The sequence below is a fragment of the Orussus abietinus genome, unplaced genomic scaffold, assembly GCF_000612105.2.
Source record: "Orussus abietinus isolate OABI.00-Male unplaced genomic scaffold, Oabi_2.0 scaffold128, whole genome shotgun sequence".
In the NCBI taxonomy this organism is placed as follows: Eukaryota; Metazoa; Arthropoda; class Insecta; order Hymenoptera; family Orussidae; genus Orussus; species Orussus abietinus.
In genome coordinates, this window is record NW_019394281.1 from 156,588 (window position 1) to 181,530 (window position 24,943).

A 24,943-nucleotide genomic window follows, 5' to 3' on the forward strand; every position below is an offset into this window, starting at 1 on the left:
ATCAGGAGTTAAGGTGAAGTGGAACACGGCGAGGAACCTGATCGACGTCGGTGAAAAAGACTTTTCTAAATACCTACGTTGCGGACGTTGGTTTTTATATTAACAGCTGTGTCGAATTATATTGGGTATTGTACTAAATGGCATACACCACGTGTCGTTTTCGTACAATAATTATAAAGAAATCGAAGTGAAACTCCAGAAATCCTCTGGAATCGTGGTTTCTGCGCCATCTGTGATTTCCAGGTCAACTAAATTTTCACTCCGAGACCTCGTATTCCCATCGTTTTGACATAGAAGCGCATAAAACACTTTTTTTGCCTTTATCCTTTTCATATGCGAGTTTATCGACTACCAGAGTGTTCTAAAGTGTCGTAAAATTGCCCTGACCCTTTCGTATCTCATATCAGAGCCTTCAATAATTATATATTGATGGAAATATGGTTTCTGGATTCATGCTTTCTGAGGCCCCAATTGACTGCAGAGACACCCTGCGCCATCTGTGATTTCCAGGTCAATTAAATTTTCACTCCGAGACCTCGTATTCCCATCGTTTTGACATAGAAGCGCATAAAACACTTTTTTTGCCTTTATCCCTTTCATATGCGAGTTTATCGACTACTAGAGTGTTCTAAAGTGTCGTAAAATTGTCCTGACCCTTTCGATTCTCATATCAGAGTCTTCGATAATTGTATATTGATCGAAATATGAGAGCTCGACGCCATTTTGGTTCTAGTCTTGGCAAAGTTAAAAAATGTTTCTAAAAATCCAAATTTTGAATGTGTCAGGACAATTCTTAGATGATCAGGAGTGATGTGTCAAAGTTTCGGACATTTTGGTCTAATACCCTTTAAAAAAAGTGTTGTATTCGAATTGACTGATTTGAAGGGGGTTTCACTTCACCTTAAAGATCGATGTAAATTACCGCACCCGAAGAAATGTTACCTCAGACAGGTTCTTAAACCATGTTCTACGAGTTTTTCACTTGTATCGAGCATTGACATAAATCCTCTTTATCCTGTTTCGAAGGTGCTCGAGATTTCGGGGGTGACTTCGACTCGCGATATGTCGGCATAATTCGACCATCCCTCAAGTCCTCCGAATCGCGGAAAGGATCTTTCCTCAAGATCCAAAATCTGCCAGCCTTGTTGTAGGCATTGTGTCGATGTGCAACACGCTCGTTGATTCATAAACAGATACGTTACATCGAATAAACGTGTCTCGCTCTTCTCCGACTCCTCCACCCGCCATTTCTCGAGAACTCGGGGAGGCCTTTTAAAATATGGAAAGATATTCGAGCGCTTGGCAAAGTCGACTTTCCTCTCTTGTTTTCCCTCCCTCTCGCCGCAGGTCCCTTAAGCCGAGATCGAAGTCTCCATATGTCTTCGACGAGGGTATTCTGCTCGTGACGCTGCTATCTCCTATCTCTGAAAAAAATTATGCTTATCGAACAATATTTTAATAAATTTTAATATCGCGTGGTGTTCCTTATATTTGGTCACGCTTATATCTTTCTCGGGGAAAGTAGGATGAAATTATTCCTATCTAACACGTATTTTAATGAAGTCTATCGGATGATTTCTTTAAATTGTAATGTAGTGTGGTTTTTCTTATATTTTCTCACGCTTATTTCGTTCTCTGGGAAAATAGAATGAAATTATTCCTATTTAACACATATTTTAATGAGTCTCCATAAGTAATCGACGAGGGTATTCTACTCGTGACGCTGCTATCTCCTATCTCTGAAAAAAATTATGCTTATCGAACAATATTTTAATAAATTTTAATATCGCGTGGTGTCCCTTATATTTTGTCACGCTTATATCTTTCTCGGGGAAAGTAGGATGAAATTATTCCTATCCAACACATATTTTAATGAAGTCTATCGGAAGATTTTTTTAAATTGTAATATCGCATGATTTTTCTTATATTTTGTCACGCTTATTTCTTTCTCTGGGAGAATAGGATCAAATTATTCCTATGCAATACATATTTTAATGAAGTCTATCGGATGATTTCTTTAAATTGTAATGTAGTGTGGTTTTCCTTATATTTTCTCACGCTTATTTCCTTCTCTGGGAAAATAGGATGAAATTATTCCTATTTAACACATATTTTAATGAGTCTCCATAAGTAATCGACGAGGGTATTCTGCTCGTGACGCTGCTATCTCCTATCTCTGAAAAAAATTATGCTTATCGAACAATATTTTAATAAATTTTAATATCGCGTGGTGTTCCTTATATTTTGTCACGCTTATATCTTTCTCGGAGAAAGTAGGATGGAATTATTCCTATCCAACACATATTTTAATGAAATCTATCGGATGATTTTCTAAAATTGTAATATCCTGTGGTTTTTCATATATTTTGTTACCTCTATTTCCGTCGTTGGGAAAATCGGATGAAATTATCACTATCTAACAAATATTTTAATAAAGTATGTCGGATGATTTCGTTGCCACGTCGGATTTTTAGAGTCCCAATTAGTTATACAACATGACAAAACTATTTTTTTCTTTGAAAAAATCCGATGAAATTATCCTTATTGAATACATTTTCTTTTATGAATTCTATCGAGTGATTTTTTACATATTTTGCCATGCCGGATTTTTAGAGCCCAATGGGTTATACGTCCTGACTCGTTAATTCCCTTTTCTTGGATAATGGGATAAAATTATCCTTATCGTACCCTCTCTTTCAACGAATTGTGATATCGGATGTATTTTTTCATATTTTGTCACGCCGGATTTTTAGATTTTGTTTTCATCGCCGTTGCCGCCGTTTCTAGAGCGTTTCCACTTTGCGCAGCCTGATTCGTTTATGCTAATTCGAGTAGACACCGCCGAAGCTGTGACATTACATCGCTGAAGGCAGATTTACGTTTACACCCTTCTCGTGGGATTTATCCCGGTCATATTTACACAGGATACGTTGCCCGAGTCACCCCGAATCATGCAAAAATGAAGAAATCCCCTCTGGCCTGGAATTTCCGTTTCCTCTTCGTTAAGTCGTTGACTAATTAATTAAGTAAGACGCCTCTGTTGTTTTCTTGTCCTCCCTCGTCATTAATTATCTTCTATGTTCCTCTGTATATCGACTTAAAATAAATTAATGATAATTTTATTATTTTCTGCGTACCGATTTCGAGGTAGTCAGTACTTCGTAGTAGTACGAGTCATTGTTCGGTCAGACAGCGAAATCGATATCCAATTTCCTGAAAAAATTAGAAAAATTCAGGGAGAATGAGAAATTGGAATCGATTCATACGACGTAACTTTGATTTTCTTAAGTTATGTGCGGTAATTATTATTCGTAATTTCTTGTTTTTTTTTTTAATTTTACAACATTATAGCCGTGAGGTAGTTTTTGGAAATTTAAAAATCCCAAAAAACAGCGAAATCGATATTCGATTTCCTGGAAAAATTATAAAAATTCAGGGAGAATGAGAAACTGGTATCAATTCATACGACTTAACTTTGATTTTCTTAACTTATGTGCGGTAATTATTATTTGTCATTTCTTGTTTTTTAATTTAAAACCGCTGCCAACATTATGGCTCTGAGGTAGTTTTTGGAAAGGTGGATTTATTATATCATTTGCTAAAAATAGAACCGAAATACTTACAACTTAAAAATCCAAAAAAGAGTACGAATGTTATTTTTGAATCGCGTTTCTTCAGAACCTCAAATATACAGATAAGTATTTCTTATGTCCTTTTATTCAGGAATCTTGGAAAGCTGATTTGCCTGACCATTATGCGAACATTTCTCCACAAGATGAATTTAATATCCTATGTCCCATAATAAGGATGAAGCCACCTTAAAACCCCAAAACAGGCGTCCAAATATCACCTTCGTATCGCAAATAAATGTTTAAGTAACTATTCCTCATAGTCAACTACTTTTGAACCTCAGAAGCACATTTTCTCGACCAAGATACAACCATTTCTTCGTAAGATGAATTTATCATCCTACGTCCCATAAATAGGATGAAACCACCTTTAAACCCCAAAATAGGCATCCAAATATCACCTTCCCATCGCAAATAAATCATTAATAAATATTCGTAATAGTCAACTACTCGCAAATCTCAAAAGCAGGTTTTTCTTACCATTTCTTCATAAGATGGATTTAACATCCTACGTCCCATAAATAGGATGAAACCACCTAAAAACCTCAAAACAGGCATCCAAATATCTCCTTCGAATCGCAAATAAATCTTTAATAAATATTCCTTATAATCAACCACTCGCAAAACTCGAAAGCAGGTTTTCCCGCCCTCGACCGTACAGGTTCCGGCGGCGGCCGCCAGGCAGCGCGCGGCGGGGCGCAGCAATCGATTGCGATATATCGCAGCCCCGGCGCACGGGCGGCGCAGTCGCCGCGCGAGCCTCGCCCCGATTGGACGGTGGTGATGTCACGCAGGGTCTCCCCCAGGACCGTGATATCATCTGCGGGCTTTTCTGCAGTCCACACCGACCACTCGACCGGCGAGGCCGCGTCTTCGAAGACTCGCGCGATAGCTCCCCGTTCCTTCCCCGGTGTGCGCCGCCCGCAGAGTGGAGTCCCCCGCGAGACACCTGACAGGTGAGTCGCTGCACTTGCATATGCGCCTTGCACCTGCACCTCGCCCCGTAGACGAAGCGCCGTCGCTCCAGACGTTCTCGACGTCGCTCGTCGACGGCAGTCGTCGCCTCGATTTCCCGACCCCCGCAACCCACCCGATAGAGACGTCGCGAGTTATTATTTTATATTTAATGTTTAATATTTAATGTCAATCCTGCGATTACGTGCAGCGTGTCATGACGGATTCGTAAACCCGCGTCGTTGGCCACCCTGAGGACCCGGAAACGTTTGATAAAGAAGATGATATCTTTAATCAGGAGTACATTTTTCATAATTTGTTTTTGATTATTTCTTTATGCAGAATGTTGTACCAGTTATAGGGGTGGGTTTTCGTGATTACGTAAGATCGTGTTATGAATTCCAACAAGGAAGTTGATATCCTTAAGGTGATATGAAAGTGTGATATATATACATACCAAAAAATCAAATTATTTATAAGACTTTTCTCCAAACCGGGTGCACCAAATTATCTAAAACTTTAACACATGATTATGGAGATAAGTGCAACATTTTTGCCAAATAAAAATAAATTTCATGAGCAGCGCGTTATTCCTTAGGGCCCCCATAATCACGTGTTAAAGATTCAGATTATTTGGTGCACCTGGTTTGGAGAAAAGCTTTATAAATATATCTTCACTTTTTGTTATGTATATATCACACTTTCATATCACTTTAATCATGTGGAGTACATTTTTCGAAATTCGTTTTTAATTATTTGTTTACGTTGAAAATTTCAGACATTCTTACGGTGGTTGTTTATAGTATTGAAATGTCAAGCCATGAACTTCATGGAGGAGATTGATATCGTTAATCACGTGGAGGACATTTTTCGAATTTCGTTTTTAATTATTTGTTTACGCTGAAAATTCCAGACATTCTTACGGTGGTTGTTTATGGTTCAGAAATATCAAACCATGAACTCCATGGAGGAGATTGATATCGCTAATCACGTGGAATACTTTTTTCGTAATTCGTTTCTAATTATTTGTTTACACTGAAAATTCCAGGAATTTTCGTGATGGTTGTTTATGGTATTAAAATATCAAGCCATGAACTCCATGGAGGAGATTGATATCGTTAATCACGTGGAGTACATTTTTCGTAATTCGTATTTAATTATTTGTTTACACTGAAAATTCCAGGAATTTTCGTGGTGGTTTTTTATGGTATTAAAATATCAAGCCATGAACTCCATGGAGGAGATTGATATCCTTAATCATGAGTACATTTTTCTTCATTAGTTTTTATTTATTTGTTTTATGCTGAACGAGTTGTAGGGGTGGGTCTTTATGATTACTCTGATGTATACAGGCTGACTCTTTCATATCACCTTAAACGCGGGAAATTGTTATGAATATCTTTAACAGGGTATTTCGTAATCGTAGGGCCATAACTTGTTGGGGGTGTCTCTACCACCTTTGGGCACGAAAGATCGAGCAATCGCGCGGCCACCTGCAATTGATGGCCAATAAATCCCGATTTAGTTTGGCAACCCTTGAAACTCTGTATGCCGGCCCCTAAGTATTCCGGAACGCTTGCGTTTACGCGGCCGTAAGATGTTTACTCCCGATCGCTTTCTCGGGGGCATAAAATCAGAAATGGTCGGCTGTAAAGTCGCCGTAGGAAATAGTCTGCGAGATCGTAAATATACACGGGGGTCGCTTTGCCGCCATCTTGCGCCTCGCCGATCAGACCCTCGTTAACCCTTTGAGCCACGGAATTTTGGTAAATAAAATGGCCCATCTTGTACAGAAATTTTATTTCTATCTAAATTGAAGTAAGATGGTTTATTTTTATTGATAAAGGAATAGCATAGTATAGAAACATAAAAAGTAATAATAATTCTATTAAGTTTGTGATTATAGTGTGGGACTCATATAGTCCCACCGTGCCTATTCACGCATTAAGGTGAAGTGAACTCCCTTCAAATCAGTCGATTCGAAGACAACACTTTTTTTTTAAGGGTATTAGACCAAACTGTTCGAAACTTTGACACGTCACTCCTGATCATCTAAGAATTGTCCTGACACATTCAAAATTTGGATTTTTGGAACAAATTATTTAACTTAGACCAGAACGTCGGCAACGTACGCATTTAGAAAAATCTTCTTTACCGACGTCGATCAAGTTCCTCGACGTGTTTCACTTCACCTTAAAGATCTGCGATTTATCGAAGTGCGTGACGGGGGGGGGGGAGGAGAATTGCGGAGTAATCAGTACTAGTAAGGAGCAAGGAGAAGCGGTAATTGGGGATTTGGGAATGTCTGGCATCTCGTCTCTTGGATGCACAGAGAGCGCGGGAAAAATAATTGCGCCATTAGACGGGCAAATGAAACGCCGACCGGAACTCGGCTTTCCCTTTTCCTTCCCTGTGTCTTCTTCTTTTTGAGGGGACAGTCCTGGTGGGGGTGGAGGGGAAAACGCCGTTTGCCAATCAGCCGAGCAAACAGCGGAAACCAGACCTGGGCATGGTCGGATGGTCGCGATTCTTTCCTTCTATTTTCCTTTTTTTTTTCATTTTTCTCTTTTTCTTTCGCCCTCTCTTTGGGAAGAGCAGCCATGGGTGACTACCCACGAAGTGGAATATACGTAAATTAATCGTCTAAATTAGGTCTATAGGTGAAGAAAATGTATATCGTCTATCATCCACCTAAAAAAATATCTAAAGGATATATATAAGTATCTATGTCTATTGCAGATGAAAATTATATATCCAGTATTGATCTACAAATTTCCACTTATTTCTTGACGCATACGAAATATATAATAGCTCTAGGCAACCCATGAAGTGGGATATACGTAAATTAATCGTCTAAATTAGGTCTATAGGTGTAGGAAATGTATATCGTCTATCATCCACCTAAAAAATATCTAAAGGATATATATAAGTATCTATGTCTATTGTAGATGAAAGTTATGTACTCACTATTGATCTAAAAATATCTACTTATTTCTTGACGCATACAAAATATATAATAGGTCTAGGAGACATCTACCAAAGGTTAATCGACATCGTTGAAAATACGTATAGGAGAAATAAAAAGACGCTTCATGTAACCTAACATTTTTTATGCATACTTAATGTTTATATCTGAATTCAAACTTGGTGAGACTGTTAATTTCGTCCATACTCTGATGTTTTATTTACTTCCCCTTCGGCTGGTGACCGTACATCATGATTTTTAACCACTGGGTAAATTATGATATATTACCAGGCACCGTATGAAGTATAATATACTTGTAGTGGACGTACAAATTGGGACATAGGTATTGAAAACTTACATTATCTATGGCATGGATAATAAAAATATCCCGGGAATATATATGTAAATTTTGTTCACGCCTATATTTTCAGTACATATTGAAGTCTAGATAACTTGTGTAGATATCTAAACTATTCGAAAACGTTAAATTGATAGTTTATATTGGGATTAATAGTTTATATTGAGATCAATAGTTTATATTGAGATTAATAGTTTATATTGAGATTAATAGTTTATATTTAGCTTTCACAGACTTATAAAAATGTAGTTACACTATAAACTTGCGCATTTGGATCCGAAGAATCATTAGAGAGTCCCTTGTTGCTTTTTATTAACTTTTTTTTTTTGTAATTTCAAGGCATTATTGACATGTCACCGTTATTATCGGGGTCGTTAAACGGCCACGTGGATTCTCGCAAGGTCGATCTCTTCGTCCCTTATTTCCCTGCGGCCGGTGGATGTACTTTGAGTTTTAACGAGGTGCCTCCACTTTTAGATCATCATGACAAGTAATTGACTCGTTATTTTTAATTTAAACGGCCCTCCGGAGGGAGGTCGCGTTTTCCTTAATTTGACCTAGGGCTCCGGTTTTTCGCTATTTCCCAGCCTAGAGGAAAAGCAACGAGCTCATGCTCGAGAAAAGGCGACCCGATTTGCATATGCCTTCATTTAGCGAGCCGTAATTGCTCTTGCATTACGAAAAAAGAAGAAAATAATACGGAAGGAAAATAATTTATCGATCGAATGATCGGTGGTTAATCCTTAAGGTGATATAAAAGTCGTTCTATATATGTCGAAACGTCAAAATATAATTTTTGGAACATATGTTTTGTATGAGTTGTTGTGTATAAATGAGTATAAACATGATATATAAATGAGTGTAAAAAAAGATGAAAATTATAAGGAAGAAAATAATCTATCGATCGATTGATCGCTGGTTAACCTTTAAGGTGATATGAAAGTCGTTCTATACATGTCAAAACGTCAAAATATAATTTTTTTGAACATATGTTTTGTATGAGTTGTTGAGTATAAATGAGTATAAACATGATATATAAATGAGTGTAAAAAAAGATGAAAATTATAAGGAAGAAATTAATCTATCGATTGATTGATCGCTGGTTAACCCTTAAGGTGATATGAAAGTCGTTCTATATATGTCGAAACGTCAAAATATAATTTTTTGAACATGTGGAGTATGAACGAGAATATATGTAATTTCGAAAATTAATAAATGTAATGTTGAGTATAAATGAGTATAAACGAGAACAAATATAATTTATTGAACATATATTTCGTATGAGTTGTTGAGTATAAATCGGTATAAACGAGAATAAATGAGTATAAATTAATTGTTGAGTACAAATTGCCCGTTTCGGGATGCGATCAGAAGATAAAAAAATAATCCTGAATCTCTTCGTTGAAAAGAGAAGTTTATAATTTTGTAAACATATTTATTACACGAGTTGAGTATAAATTATCAAATTTCCGTTTAAGGTTTACTTTAGTGGGTGGAATCCTCGGGGGGAAGTTCTTCGATTTTTTCTTTTTCAAGTCCTTTGGGACGCGATCGGAAAGTAAAAAAATAATCCTGAATCTCTTCGTTGAAAAGAGAAGTTTATAATTTTTTGAACATATCTATTACACGAGTTATGTGTAAATTACCGAACTTCCGTTTAAGGGTTAAGTTAACTTTAATGGGAGGAATCCTCGAGATGAAGGCTTTCGATTTTCTTTTTTTGGGAGTCCTTCGGGACGTGGTCCACCATCGAGAGGGATGCTGGAGGGTATGACTCATGCTCGCTGCATCATGCAGTTGCAGGGACCCCTAACGAGGGTCGTAATCGCGATTCGAGATCTCATGAGCTCTCCAAATCCTGACTGATGTCTTCCATGGACATCTTTAATGTCGCGTATGATTCGGAATCCTCGAAATCTGTTCGACCATATATGGTCGTCGAAGTCCTCTCGAGTGGTCTATATATATTATGGGTACCCATAAGTAATCCATTTTTTTGACGTCTAAAACACCTCTTTCAAAATAATTGATTACTTATCGGTACCCCCAATATATGGAGAGGAGGCGCGAAAAATTGTCATCATGTCTTTTGATTCCCGAGAAAGAACTCTAGATTTCATTCGTTTTCATTTTCAACAAGGAAATATGTTTAAGTAAATAATAAGAATAATAATTAATTGATAGATTAACGCGCTGGTATCATCGGAAATATATCCAAATTGTTCCTAGTCTAGCGCATATAGATGAATGTCGATATTTATTAACTGCAAAAACGGGAATTGTATGAAATATCAATAATAATAAGATATTAACGACAATTTGGGGTTGAACAAAGAAGGTTAATACGCTTAAATAAAAAAGGTGAAAATAATTGAGAGGGTAACACGCTGATATCGATGATAGCGATTATGAAAATTGACCCAATGCTAATGCACAAAGATGAATGTCAGTAGTTATTAACCTCAAAAAAAGGAAATGGTACGAAATATCAATAATAATGAGATATTAATAACAACTTATTTTTTTTTAACATAGAAGGTTAATACGTTTAAATAGAGAAGGAGAAAATATATGAGAAAATAACGCGCTGATATCATTAAAAACAATTTTACGCAAATTGTCTCGATGTTAAGGCATAAAGATGAACGTTAACAGTAATTAACCGAAATAGGAAATGATGGTACCAAGTAACAATGTGATATTAATGACAACTTGGTTCTAAACAAAAAAGGTTAACACGTTTAAATAAAACGAGAAAAAAGAATAATTCAGAATGCCGCGCTGATATCATTAACAACAATTTTACGTAAATTGTCTCGATGTTAATGCACAAAGATGAACGTTAATTGTAATTAACTGCAAAATAGGGAAGTGGAATGAGATACCAATAATGATAAGATGTTAATATCAATCTCGACCGAGCCATAAGCACGGATCGATCTGTGGGATAATAAATTGAAATGATACAACGATAACGATAACGATTACGGACATTGTGCGTTAATATCGAAAGGCGATTAATGCATTAATGGCGCGGTATGAAGGCATTAACCGATTCAATTCAATTTCCGAAACGACGGGCCCCTTTCCACGACGTGCGAACTTCCACCATAAGAAGTTTCACTTGAAAAAAGTTGTTACGAAGATAGATTCATAAGGAAATTTAAAAAACGGGGCTAATAAATGCGCTCCTCGGCTGAAGGTAGGGGGGGTGCTTCTAAATCGCTTAATCGCTGCTTTTCACGGATCGGGAAGTTCAGGAAAACTTGCGCCCCTCGCATTGCTGGCTCGTCGAGGATCCTCGATGTGTTCTCGAGGAAAGCGCTTTTCGTGCCTTTCGGGGCGGACATTTTTTCGCGGGCCACTCTCTCCCCTGTTTGACGCTTGAAAACGCCGGGGCTGTTTGTTTCCCCCTTGTTTATTATGTTTAAAAAAAAAATGCCGTTCCCCAGGCACCGCGGAACGCGGAATATCCGTATATTAATCGTATATAAATGTTTATTGAACGTATGTATGATGTATATAGATATCTATGAGCTCTATTTTAGATATATTCAACGGCTAGATGTCCGGACATGGTACATAAAATATGTATCGTAGATACCCACAGTAGATGGTCTATAGGTATTAATACGTATTTGTAAAAAAAATTAAATTCATAGCACTTTTTGAGTAGAGTCTGTTTGAGAACTTGTTCAAGTACAGCTATGCAGAGAAATCCTGCTGTTTTTGTCACAGAAAATTTTCTTTTTAGAATTGTCGGGATTTGAACACGGGACTCACCAAACGGGATGTTACCAAAGCCTATGAAAAGGAATAAATATTTTTCGGACTTATGAAGACCGCTCCGGTACTTCTCGATTGGTGCTAAAGATACTTATTGCATCTTGTTGTAAACTTATTCTTAAAAAAAAAAAGAAAAACCGCAAGTGATTGTACAATTGCGTGTATCAAGAGAAAAGTGAGTGTAAAAAATTGTATCAGTATGTTATAAAATTATCTTTTTATTTAACCACTTCGGTACGAGCGCCGGTTATAGTCGACAGCCACAGATGGACGCACCCACCCGAGCGCCGACTATAGTCGACGGCCGTGATTTTAAGGCGCACAGCCGAGCGTCGACTTTAGTCGACGGCTATGATATAAAGGTGCACAGCCGAGCGTCGACTTTAGTCGACGGCCATGATATAAAGGCGCACAGCCGAGCGTCGACTTTAGTCGACGGCCGTGATATGAATCCGCCGACCGGGTATCGTAGTACCGAAGTGGTTAAAAGTGTATAATAAATGTATACCGATTCACTTTTAAGCCACTAAACTCATAATTTTAGTACAACCTTGTATACCAATAGTGCATGCATTTTATAAATATTATTTAAAGATATTTCATTTAAACATGGGCATTTTTTTAGTGTAACTACATTTCTATAAGTCTCTAAAAGCTGAGTATAAACTATCAATTTAACAGCATAGCAGTAAAGCCACGCTTTTATTTTTTTTTTTTCATAGAAATTTGTTAACAAATTTTCTTTGTTTCCCAAAAGTAGTCCCAAGAATCTCTCGAAGAGATCCGAGAGCCAACATTTCATTTTCCTGGTAGAAGATATGTAGACGAGATCATGTCCCCATTGTTGCACCTCGAGGACCCCCCGCGACGTCGCACCCCTTTCCTCCCTTGTCAATCACCCCCGGTAGTCGTTTGGCGGGATGTACATTCTCGCTAGTCGGGAATAAATATCCCAGGGCTGTTTCATCCCGACTGTCTCATCGGTCACGTGACGTCGGACCACCATGGGGATGATTTCTGCCTCTCGATCGCAGGGGGTGGGGACTACCCCATCGAGCAGGGATTATCGGAGGGAATTACATCCCCGCGCACCTGCCACGTCGCTTCCAAACCCATCTGCCATTTTTCCGCCGGTTTTCCGCTTCTTTGACGGAAATGACGGAAACGACCCCCCGCGACGACACGTGCCGATAAGTTCCACGACTCACATCGAAAGAAAAATCCAGTTAAATGAACTATTTATTACCTGGTTTAGAGAATTCATTTCCTTCTATAGAAATAATGCAGGAGAAAATGCACCGAGAGAAAAGTTTTATTATATTAATAATTATTCTTTTCGCCTCTTTGACGGATACGACCCCCCGCGACGACACGTGCCGATACGTTCCGCGACTCGCATCGAGAAAACAATCCAGTTAAATGTACTATTTATTAATTGGTTTCGACATAACTGAACTTTTCACATAAAAGAACGTAAAATGGAAAGGTTACAAATCAGAAAATGTATAAATGCCCATAATATTGTATATTTACTGCATTGCTACATTTTTACTTGAATTAAACGTATACAAAGGTAAACAATATTTAAAAAGTAACCTAACTATTCCAAAATGGTGGAAAAAGTTTACTATAAATATTGTTATCAGATATGTTATGCTTATCTATTGAATGTTATGCTGATCTATTAAATAATAGTTGCAGCTACAAATTTATAGTAAATCAAGCAATAAATTGCGTTCCTTTAACAAGAATGGGGTCAACGGGGTTAAATTGCTCAGTTTAACAGTTTATTCTCTCAGTGCGATGACTTCTTTTTTTAACTGTTAGTAACACCGGATGTCTGATTGGGAACGGAATAGAGAAATTCGGATTTTACTCGTCACAAAGGCCTCCACCCCTTTCCCCTCGATTTTTAATTATCGATAACTCACCCCCCGAATACCTCGACCTCTCTTTGTTATCTGGTTTTATGTGTCTTATTTTAAGGGCGCACCCGAACGAATGAAAATTCTTATGAATTATTGAATATCGAGAAGATCTATCGGAATATCTATGGCTTGGTAAAAGGCCGAAATCGGGCGGTATTAAATAAAAATGTACGGTTAATGTTACTATTGGGCTGAAGAATAAGTTACTGCTGATTTAATTACGTTACGTTGTGTCATATTTTAAGGGCGCATCCGAGCAAATGAAAATTCTTATGAATTATTAAATATCGAGAAGATCTATCGGAATATCTATGGCTTGGTAAAAGGCCGAAATCGAGTGGTATTAAATAAAAATTTGTGGTTAATGTTACTATTGGGCTGAAGAATAACTTACCGCTGATTTAATTACGTTACGTTGTCTTTTTTTAAGGGCGCATCCGAGCGAATGAAAATTCTTATGAATTATTAAATATCCAGAAGATTTATCGGAATATTTATGGCTCGGTAAAAGGCCGAAATCGGGTGGCATTAAATAAAAATTTACGGTTAATGTTACTATTAGACTGAAGAATGAGTTACCGCTGATTTAATTATGTTACGTTGTGTCTTATTTTAAGGGCGCATCCGAGCGAAGAAGTTCTGTACTGTACTGAACTGTACTGAAGAAGTTCTCAAACAGACTCTGTTCAAAAAAGTGTTATGAATTTAATTTTTTTTTTTTACATATACGTATGAATATCTATTGATCATCTATTGTAAATATCTACGATACATATATTACGTACCATGTCCGGACATCTAGCCTTTGAGTGTATCTAAAATAGAGCTCATAGATATCTATATACATCTTGCATACGTTCAATATACATTTGTATACGATTAATTTATGGATATTCCACGGTGCCTGGGTAGAACTAAATGCATTTTCGAATTCAATTATTATGGAAAGTATAATAAAAAAAAATAGATGAAATATTATCGAGACAACTCATTTCGATTAATTTGCATCTCCCCAGATTTTGCATCGTAAACAATTCCGTTTCTCACTTTCTGTGATCGTTTTCGGCGAAATCGGTCGTGCGTTTAGTTGCAATTAAGGTGTATTCACACGTAACGCCCCGGGCCGAGGGGCGTTAATTTAATGACCGTTGATTACTCAATGCCGTAATTACGGATGGGGGAAGGATTTCCTCCCGTTTCTTTTTCCGAGGATCGATTACCCTCCTTGCAGGTTTTGATTGGGTCTGCTGCCTGCATTCGTCGGGCTAATTAAGGTGATCCCCTTCAAATCAGTCGGTTCGAATAAAACACTTTTTTTTTAAGAGCATTGAGCCGAATCGTCCGAAACTTTGACACCTGACTCGTGAGCACCAATGAGTTATCCTGACATTTTCAAAATTTGGATTTTCGAGAAAAAATTAGCCTGGACTTAGCCCGGACCAGAACCAATATGACGTCGAGCTCTCATTTTTCGATCAATTTGTATTTATTAAAGGCTCTAATATGAGCCACGAAAGTGTCAGGACAATTCTACGACAATTTAGAACACTCTGGTAATCGAGAAACTCGCATTTGAACGGGATAAAGGCAAAAAAAAGTGTCTTATGCTCTTCTGTGCTAAAACGAAGGTAACACGAGGACTCGGAGAGAAAATGTAGTTGAAACTAAAATCACAGATGGCGCAAGGTGCCTCTCTGCATTCAATTACGGCATCGAAAACCATGAATCCAGAGGATTTCTGGAGTTTTACTTCGATTATCTTATAATTATTGTACGAAAACGATATATGGATTATGCCATTCAGTACAATACTCAAAACAGTTCAACACACTTGTCAATATAAAATCCAACGTCGGCAACGTAGGTATTTAAGAAAGCCTTTTTTACCGACGTCGATCAAGTTCCTCGACGTGTTTCACTTCACCTTAAGTGTAATCCTCTCTCCCTTCGTCCTTCATAGTAGCTGAGGTTGTGCACCACCCCCCTCCCCCCAGGGGGTGGAAACAGGTGGAGAACTCCCCCTTTCGGGCCTTCATAGTAGCTGAGGTTGTGCACCTCCCCCCTCCCCCCTCCCCCCAGGGGGTGGAAACAGGTGGAAAACTCCCCCTTTCTAGCCTTCATAGTAGCTGAGGTTGTGCACCTCCCCCCTCCCCTCAGGGGGTGGAAACAGGTGGAAAACTCCCCCTTTCTAGCCTTCATAATAGCTGAGGTTGTGCACCTCCTACCTCCCCCCAGGGGGTGGAAACAGGTGGAAAACCCCCCTTTCGGGCCTTCATAGTAGCTGAGGTTGTACACCTCCCACCTCCCCCCAGGGGGTGGGAACAGGTGGAGAACTCCCCCTTTCGGGCCTTCATAGTAGCTGAGGTTGTGCACCTCCCACCTCCCCCCAGGGGGTGGAAACAGGTGGAAAACTCCCCCTTTCGGGCCTTCATAGTAGCTGAGGTTGTGCACCTCCCCCCTCCCCTCACGGGGTGGAAACAGGTGGAGAACTCCCCCTTTCTAGCCTTCATAGTAGCTGAGGTTGTGCACCTCCCCCCTCCCCTCACGGGGTGGAAACAGGTGGAAAACTTCCCCTTTCGGGCCTTCATAGTAGCTGAGGTTGTGCACCTCCCACCTCCCCCCAGGGGGTGGAAACAGGTGGAAAACTCCCCCTTTCTAGCCTCTTGCATTCGGCCATCCATCACACGTCCTCGGCCGAGCACTCGCCTTAACAATCCGTTATCAATCTTGCTACAGCCCTGTACTCCCCCCCCCACCCCTCCCCCCAGTATTATCATAAAGGCGAACCTTTGTCGCATTTTAATGAGACCCGCTGAGAGGTTTGCCGGTACTTTCTTGCCGACTCGTTTTGCGAGTAAGCACGGAATCAATCACTGCTTGACATCTTTTAGACGAAGGGGATTATTAAACACTTTTTCTGCAGATTGTGGGGGTGGAAGCCCAGGCGATCCATGAAGTGGAATATAGGTAAATTAATCGTCCAAATTATGTCTATAGGTATAGCAAATGTATATCGTCTATCATCCAGCTAAAAAAATATATAAAGGATATATATAAGTATCTATGTCTATTGTTGATGAAAATTATATATTCATTATTGATCTACAAATATTTACTTATTTTTTGACGCATACAAAATATATAGTAGCTGTAGGAGACATCTACCAAAGGCTAATCGACATCGTTGAAAATACGTATAGAAAAGTAAAAAGACACCTCTTGTAACCTAACATTTTTTATGCATACTTAATGTTTATATCTGAATTCAAACTTGGTGAAACTGTTAATTTCGTCCATACTCTGATTTTTTATTTACTTCCTCTTCGGCTGGGGACCATAGATCATGATTTTTATACACTGGGTAAATTATGATGTACCAGGCACCGTATAAAGTATAATATATTATAAAACGTTAAATTCATAGTTTATATTCAGATCAATAGTTTATATTATGCTTTCGCAGACTTATAAAAATCTAGTTACACGGCAAATAATTGCGCAGATTTAAATGAAATATCTTTAAATAATATTCATAAAATTCCCGCACTTTAAGTATACAAGGTTGTACTAAAATTTCGAGTTTAGTATCTTAAAAGTGAATCGGTATACATTTATTATACGCTTTTAATTGAAAAGATGATTTCATAACATCCTGTTACTTTTTAAATGAATTAATCTTACTATCACTTACGAGTTCTTTTTTTTTTTTTTTTAATCATAAGGATATAACAAGATGCGATAGTCTGGGTGGTGGAACCGAGCATATTGAGAAAAGCTCCCCGGAAACGTCGGAAAATGTCACCGAAGGAGTCACATCCCTCTCCCCCCTTCGTCTCAAGAGGGGGAAGAGGAGAACTCAAGGATATTTGTCCTTTCGCATTGATTTTGCTTCGTATTCGGCGACAGAATTTTAAAACTTGAGGGGTGTTCTTCGCCCCCCACGTGTGGGGTGGGAGAGGGTCGGGTGTCGAGGGGAATTCGGGATCCTGCGATGGGTGCACCCCCGACTTCTCGAGGCCATATCACGTGACATGTCTGAAAGGGAGCCAATTGGAATGGAACTCGGCAGGAGATGGCGAAGAGGAGAGGGGAAAAAGGAAACCCGGGGAAATCCTTTGAAACGCGCTTACATTTCCCGTGAGAAGGGGGTAAATCATAAGGCGCGATCGGGGGTCCTTCTTCAGGGGGTAAAGTGTTATTTTGAGGTTGATATGGCATGTGTTTCGGAATGATGAAGAATTTTAAGAAGATATGAATGCGCGAATTTCAAACGCAAACAAGACTCGAAACAACTTTCTAAAACCTTTGTCACAATGGAGCTTGGAATTTCACTCGAAACGAGCAAGAAAACATTTTCCCGACCTTCTGAAAAGGACGAAAATCATTTTCAAACACACAGCCACACCAGAGAATTTCCGGAATTGCGCGAATTTTAAACGAAAACAAGACTTAAAAGCTTGCTAAAGCCTTTTTGTTGCAATGGAGCGTGGAATTTCAGGCGAAACGAGCAACAAAACATTTTCCAGACCTTCCCGAAACGACAAGAATTATTTTCAAACACACAGCCATGCCAGAGCATTTCCGGAATTGCGCGGAATTTCAAACAAAAACAAGACTCAAAAAACTTCTTAAATCCTTTTTCGCAACGGAGCTTGGAATTTCAGGCGAAACGAGCAACGAAATATTTTCCAGATCTTCTCAAAACGACAAGAATTCCTTTCAAACACACAGCTACACCATAGAAGTTCCGGAATTGCGCGGAATTTCAAACGAAAACAAGACTCAAAAAACTTTCTAAAGCCTTTTTCGCAATGGAGCTTGGAATTTCCGGCGATCGAGCAAGAAAACATTTTCCGGACCTTCTGAAAAGGACGAGAATTCTTTTCAAACACACAACCACACGATAGAAGTTCCGGAATTGCGCGGAATTTTAAACGAAAACAAGACTCATAAAACTTTCTAAAGCCTTTTTGTTGCAATGGAGCGTGGAATTTCAGACAAATCGAGCAACGAAACATTTTCCGAACCTTCTGAAAAGGACGAAAATTATTTTCAAACACATAGCTACACCGGAGAATTTCCGGAATTGCGCGGAATTTCAATGAAGATCCCACCTCGCGTTCAACGCCGGCACTTCCGGCGACTCTCCGGAACCGGCGCGATGCAATTTGGCGAGTGCACCCTCGTCTACCATGCCGGGAATTATTTTCGGGGGCAACAACCCCTTCTCTGCCCGTCTACCCCAGATTCAGTCCCATGTAACGCCACATGCTCCTGGTAACCAGTCACCCCCCGGGGGCGCGCCTGCCCGCGACACTCCTGGCAGATGCAGCCCCGCGTAATTGCGCGTGCACCCGTGCATTTTCCTCCTAACTGGCTCATAATTCGTCATACGGACACCTCACCCCCGAGGACTAGCGACTTCGCCCCCCTGCAACCCCCCGACCCCAGACACCGTGTACGACGAAACGATTCACCCAAAATTGGAATTTCATTGCAATCCCGAGAAGCGGTTGCAATTATAATTTCATGGTCTGAAATTCATGAAGCAAAAAATTCGTTATCAATGAATGCGAGCGCCAAGACCGCTGAACGTGGAATATCCGTAAATTAAACGTATATAAATGTGTATTGAACGTATATAAGATATATCTATAAATATCTATGAACTCTATTTTAGATGTCCGAACATGGTATGTAATATATATGTTACAGTGAATGACCAAAATCTTGAGAATGTCGACTTTCACCGATGAATGTCAACATTCACATAGTCGCTTCGTGTATGTCCGAAATATTTGCTAAATACCCTTATTTCTTACTTACACCGGTAAATGTTGACATTCACCGGTGTGTGATTGTCGACACACACTGGAGAGGGTCCGAATGTACAACAATGTAATGAAATATTCGATCTTTCACCGACGTATTTGGTATCTGTTGACATTCACCGGTGAAAGTCGACATTCTTCAATTTCGGTCATTCACGGTAACATATGTATGTATACATCGTAGATATCTACAATAAATTCACGATTCAAGGGCGGCGAGCCACCCAAAATTGGAATTTCATTGCACTCCCAAGAAGTGCTTGCAATTATAATTTCATGGGCTGAAATTCATGAAGCAAAAAATTTATTATCAGTAAATGCGAGCGCCAAGACACCGATGAACGTGGAATATCCGTAAATTAAACGTATATAAATGTTTATTGAATGTATATACTCCATCTTCGCTAGGCGGATGTGACGTCACGCGCGGACCATGATTCGCGGTCGCGGGGGAGAAACGGCGAAAACGGGAACAAGCTGGAAGAAATGGGCCAAATCCGGGGAGAAGTCGACTCGTTGCTGCAGGGAGGACTCAACCTAAGGGTGCATATTCAGAATTCAGATTGCCCGCCTTGTCTAGGTCACCGGCTCTCGTGATTGCGGCGAACGGAGGGAGAAATGCGGATTTTCGCACGGGCCGCTTTCCAGAAATGTAGATCAGCTGATGGGTGGATAGATACCCAGGGGCAACCCATAAAGTGGAATATACGGAAATTAATTGTCTAAATTAGGTCTGTAGGTATAGCATATATATGTCTATCATCCACCTAAGAAAATACATATAGGATATATATAAATATCTATGCCTATTGTAGATGAAAATTATACATCCGCTATTGATCTGCAAATTTCTTCTTATTTGTAGATCAGTAGTAGAATGTAGATGAGATGATGGGTGGATAGATAGGTAGATGGGCGAATAGATACCCAGGCGATCCATGAAGTGGAAAATACGTAAATTAATCGTCTAAATTAGGTCTGTAGGTATAGCAAATGTATATCGTCTATCATCCACCTAAAAAAATATCTATAGGATGTATATAAATATCTATGTCTATTGCAGATGAAAATTATATATCCACTATTGATCTATAAATTTCTACTTATTTGTAGATTAATAGTAAAATGTATATGAGTGGATGGGTGGTAGATAGGTAGATGGGTGGATAGATACCCAGGGGCAACCCATGAAGTGAAATATACGTAAATTAATCGTCCAAATTGGGTCTATAGATATAGCAAATGTATATCGTCTATCATCCACCTAAAAAAAATATCTAAACGATATATATAAATATATATGTCTATTGTAGATCAAAATTATACATCCACAATTGATCTACGAATATCTGTTTATTTCATGACGCATGCAAATATATATATATATAATAACTAACTATAAATAATAAAGAATAACTCAAAGAAATAGTGATTCTATTTTGTTTTAAAAAATACCAAACAATATATGTGATAGTCGGGTATACACAACCTTGACTTTCAGGTGTCGCATTTTTTTTGGTCCGTCCAATTACTGGAAAGTTTCGAAATTTGCGTTTCGTCGGCTTGTTTTATTTTTTCTTGCGGAGTTTGCAGTCACGTGGCACTCTCAGAATTTGTAACCTAACCTCCCTTTCGCAAGATTTGAAAAATCGAACGTGAACTTGAAAAGAACCGGTATAACCTATAATCATTCGTCCAATTACTGGAAAGTTTCGAAATTTACGTTCGGAAGGCTCATGCGGTATTCGGCCATTTTCCCCTCTTTATTTTATTTCTCAATGGAAAATTCCATCCCCGTCAAAGGGACCGCCGCAAAGGGTCGGTGCTCTTCTTCTTTTTATCACGGTCCTACGTGACTCGACCTTCGCCCTTCGCGGATGACGATCGATCCGAGACTCACGGATCCGTGGTTTGATTCGCGTCCATCCGCGTCCACGCGCGTTATTTATACGAGAGCGAGCGAGAGAGAGGGAGGGGAAGTCGCGGGAGAGCGAGCGAGAGGGGCGGCTCCCGGCGGACTGTCGGAGTCGGCGAAACGCGCCCCTCGCGGCCGCCACTCGAAGCTGAGGGGCGCGGGGTTGTCGGATTAAGCTCCAACCCCTGGCGACGCCCCGGATACCTCCGACGCGGCGCGCCGGGTTAAAAACGGACAGGAAGAGCATGAGTCACCCCGAGCGAGGGCGCCGAGTCGCGAGCGAGTACGAACAAGGAAACGACTTCGCGGATAGACAATTAATGCAATATTTGCATGAAATTTGTCTCATGAAAGATCATGAAACGTGTCATGAGGATGTCGTTTATGAGTCCTCATTTGGAACTCACATCTGTAAGATACAATGACGAAACAATAATACTTAAATATGAAACAAAGTTAAGTACATGCAAGTTCTCAAATTTTGTTCAAATTTATTGTATAATACGCGTACATATAGTTTAGACATTTCATGCAGCAATTGGTCCGCAAGTCGTGTATGTAAATTAATTTTCCTCATATACAATGATCATGAATTTCTACCTGGGCATACATATTAGAGGTGCCCACAAGTAACGAATTATTTTAAAAAAGGTGTTTTAGACGTCAAAAAAAAAAAAAAAAATTCAATACTTACGTAAACCCTTAATATATAGATTTACGGAAAATAAAATCGAGACGCAGTTATCTCCCCTTGTTCGTAGCAAGAGTCGGTCGATACCCTCCACCGGGGATTTCTATGCGAACTCGGTGACAAATTCGGCGTATTATTGGGAGAGGGGGTGAGGGGGGGGACAGCGACGTCCATCGGGGACGTCGATTAGCGACCTGGAGTATAATCACCCTCTGGAAGTAACGACGAAATTGGGCGCGTTCCATTCATCCCCTAACGGCTAAAGGCGCTTTATCTTTGTTACAGGTGAGTGGACGGAGGAACAGGGCCGAGGTCGAGGGGATGCTCCTGAGGGAGGGGAGGCGCCCTCCGGAGGGGTTGTTGTTCCAATCACGTGAAAGCATCGGGATCCGGGGTAAGGCGCACTATCTCCTTATTCTCGGCCTTTAGCGAGTGTTTTAAATCTTTCCGACCGCCTTCACCCTCTCGACCTCTTTCACCCCCTTAAGAGTATTCCCATGGAGACGATTCCGACGCGCCTTTCGACGCGACTCGATCGGAAGCGAGAGTAAGTTGGACCCCCACGTACCAATTTATGATGTGTGCTGTTGAATTGAGTCTTCCTCGGCATCCACATGCCGGGTGAATTTTCACTATCAATTTTCGACAGATTTATCGCTACGATTCACTTTAATGCCGGCTACACGCGTAATGATAAATCGTAGCGAATTGGAAAGTGTGCCGTTGAATTGAATCCTCCACAGCATCCACATGTCGGGTTAATTTTTACTATTAATTTTGCACAGAGTTATCGCTACGATTTTTACACTTTAATGCCGGCTATACACGTAATGATAAATCGTTGCGATTTGTGATGTGTGCCGTTGAATTGAGTCTTCCTCGGCATCCACATGTCGGGTAAATTTTTACTATCAATTTTCGACAGATTTATCGCTACGATTCACCTTAATGCCGGCTACACGCGTAATGATAAATTGTAGCGAATTGGAAAGTGTGCCGTTGAATTGAATCCTCCACAGCATCCATATGCTGGTTAAATTTTTACAATCAATTTTGCACAGATTTATCGCTACGATTCACTTTAATGCCGGCTGCACACGTAATGATAAATCGTAGCGATTATCATGGCATATATCATCCTATAATCATAGCGATATGATGTGTGCCGTTGAATTGAGTCTTCCACAGCGTCCACATGCCGGTTAAATTTTTTGTATTTATTTTGCACAGATTTATCGCTACGATTCATCGTTACGCACGTAGCCAGCTTTAACGTTGACATGCGTATAACGATAAATCGAAGAGGTTTGTGATGTGTGCTGTTGAATCGAGCCTTCCTCAGCATCCACATACTGGTTAAATATTTACAATTAATTTTGCACAGATTTAACGCCACGATTCACTTTAATGCCGGCTACACACGTAATGATAAATCGTTGCGATTTGTGACGTGTGCTGTTGAATTGAGCCTTCCACATCATCCACGTGCCGGGTAAATTGTTACAATTAGTTTTATATAGATATATCGCTACGACTCATCGTTACGCACGTAGTCAGGTAATATCCCATTTTGCAATTCGATTTGCAAAAATAATCAGGATTCATACAACAACTGCTCGACGAACTAGCCGGGAAGAACATAGTGATTTTCATTTATCTTCCCAGTTCTTAAATTTAATATGCGATTTTTATCCCTAGGCTCTTGCTCTTGTTAAAGGCAACTTGATGAAGACAAGGCAGGTCGTTCCAAGTTGGGTGGTGTACATTTTTTTTACGTATTGGATGGGTCTTACTAAGATATAGTGATTTACATTTATCTTTCCACTTCTTAAATGTTATTTGCGATTTTTATCCCCAGGCTCTTGCTCTTGTTAAATGCAACTAGGCAGGTCATTCTAAGTTGGGTAATGTACATTTTGTTTACGGACTGGATAAGTCTCACCAAGATATAGTGATTTGCATTAATCTTTCCTCTTCTTAAATGTTATTTGCGATTTTTATCCCTAGGCTCTTGCTCTTGTTAAATGCAACTAAGCAGGTCATTCCAAGTTGGGTAGTGTACATTGTGTTTACGTGTTGGATAGGTCTTACCAATATATAGTGATTTGCATTTATCTTTCCTCTTCTTAAATGTAATTTCCGATTTTTATCCCTAGGCGTTGGGATTTTCTTTTCCAAGCAACGCGCCGCTTTCCCTTTCTTCCCTCTTATCTTTTTTTAGGCCATCCGTTTTACCGTTTCTTTTTCGTCCGACACAAATCAAGGACAGTAATTATATATTTTTTTTTTATGACGATGTGTCGGCCAATAACGTCGTTCCCTGCGGCCATTCACGAGTGGGATTGAATCGGCAGAGGAAAGGGTTGCAGCGGTCTCTCGCCCGGAGAGCTTTTCTCCTCATTTTTCTCTATTCTTTGGGATTTCTTTTTCTTCAGGCCGTTTGCGGAAGTGCTGAGCACTTTTCCCGGTCGTTTCGACTAGACTTCTTCTTTGGGAAAGGGTTGCATATGGCTCCTTGGCGTGTTCTGTACCAGTTTGCGTTGTGCTCGGCGGTGCCAAAAAACTGCGGAATCTTCTGCACGCATAAAAAACAATTTGCCTCATGATTCATTCTATTTGATTTATCTCAGAAAATATTTCAGCTGACTGAACTGTATTCTGGTTCATTTGACTAAACAGAAAAATATCCGATTGAAGCCATCCCATTTTTTTTTGACTCACTCATTTAAAATTAAAATCACACGTTTTGCTCCCATAATGAAATAGCGGAAGGAAAATATTAGAAAAATTTCTCCTGTCTTTTGATACCAAACGAAGTGTCGGATAATAGTCGTGAAGTAAAAGAAATGTATTTTTATTATGTTAATAAGTTAAGAGATATTTCTC